Source organism: Odontomachus brunneus, unplaced genomic scaffold (genome assembly GCF_010583005.1).
Source record: "Odontomachus brunneus isolate Ranch 3 - 2012 unplaced genomic scaffold, Obru_v1 Obru_scaffold_109, whole genome shotgun sequence".
Lineage (NCBI taxonomy): Eukaryota > Metazoa > Arthropoda > Insecta > Hymenoptera > Formicidae > Odontomachus > Odontomachus brunneus.
In genome coordinates this window covers 790,636-792,722 of record NW_022639559.1, presented here as the reverse complement: position 1 = coordinate 792,722, position 2,087 = coordinate 790,636, and positions in this window count along the sequence as shown.

Genomic DNA, 2,087 nt, shown 5'->3' with positions numbered 1-2,087 from the left:
TTAAATATAATTATATATAATTATTTTTTCCCGGGCGTGTTCATTCCAGTTTATATATAGTTCACTGATATTACATCTATGATAGATATCTATATAATATCCATCATGGATGTCCATTAGAGATCCATCATGTATATATGATAGAATTTTTATGGATATATATATTGTATGGAGAGCTCTTATAAACTCAATACGTGGAACTCTTATGAATATGAAATAAACGTGTCTTGTGAAAGTGTAACTCATTATTCTTTTAGAGAAATATAAATATATTAATATATCTTTATTTTGTGTGCATAATATTTTTCTAAAGAGATTGTAACTAATAAGAAGAATAATTAATAAGATATTATTTAAAGAACATTGACAAAATTAGTAAAATATTTTACAAAACAGTATTATGATTTCCACAGAGATGAAATATATAAACGAAAATAAATATGCAGTCTTGTAAAAAGTATACTTAGTTAATGTTTAATAAATAATTAAACCACTGTTATTACAATTAAACAATTGTGAATTTTAATAAGTAACTCACAATTATAAAAATTAAAAGAACACATTTTATATTTATATGTAAGGTTAATATATTATGAATATAAATTTTATTAAATAAATATGTTTTTTGAATTATTGGTGACATATTTTATATGTTAAGATTTATAGACAATTGTGTTAATTTTCTTCTGCAAATGTTGCTAACTCAAAACTTAGTTAATCCGCAATATCTGCACGAGGTTGAATATATAGTCCACTAGATAGACAACTGAATTAGAGTTCCGAGTTTAAATTGTATTAGTATGGTAAACATGTTTTTTAAATATAATATAAATTAGATTTATTAAATAGCACAATAATTACGAAGATTTTAGGCTAATTTGTTGACAATACTTAAAGATTTATACTTAAAGACTAAAATAAAAAAGTAAAAAATAAGTAAAATATAATTTTTTAGCATAAAAATAATGTTTTATTCAAGTTACATTTTACGTTATAAATATCTCAATTATACATAAAATTTGCTTCTAAATAGTGTCAAACTTAGTTAGTCATTTTGTGTTGTGAACATAATATTTGTATAATTGTGAACATAATATTTATGTCATTGTTTGACATATTCGTCTTATATTAAATTAACACAAAAATTAGAATAAACCGTCTGAGGCATGTAAAATGTATTGAACATAAATAAACAAAATTTTTATTATGTAAGAGCTCCAATAAATATCTATACATACATACTCCATAAAACCTCCATAGAACTTTTATTCAATACGTCTAATGGAGGTCAAATGGAGACATAATGAGCGGATATTTATATGTCCAGATTCTATGGACATTAATTGGACATCTATTGGATTTTGTATCTCCATGATACATGTCTAATGGACGTCCATTAGATGTTTTTATTCCGTGTGAGATTTATATATTGCCACTCTTCTTCTACATGAGATTTGTGTATCTCCATGTTCTCGCGATCTAGTGTTCGTTTCTTCGTTATCTAGAGAAAATGTAGGCTTACCAGTTTCGTTTTGTCTCTCATTAACTTTTTATAACTTACACCATTTTGTAACTCTCTTAGTACAATCGTGTTGCGCCCATTTCCTATTTTTGGATTCATTTTCTCTGGTTTGATTCGATTCACGGAAACTTATCTCTCAATACAAAAACTATTTGTCTCTCTTTTTCTTTTTTAATTTAATAATTTCTCACTCTTGTCTGTTAGCGATTATTGAATTAAAGTTCATACGTCTCAAATAGTCATGTGATTTCTACTTAATTCTAAATGTTACTTCCTCATCTTACGTAGTGTGTTATACATGTGTGTTTCACGTACGGTATTATGTACACGTAATGTCCTGCGTATGTAATGCGAATAAAGTACTAATCCAGTACTTCCTTGCCACGGTTCTTTTTTATCGTTTCATTGATATAAACAGACAATGGCTAAATAGTATCTAGCAATTAGCAGCCATAATAAAAGTACAGCTTGTTTTTCTCTCTTTCACACACACACACACACACACACACACACACACACACACACACACACACACACACACACACCACACACACACACACACACA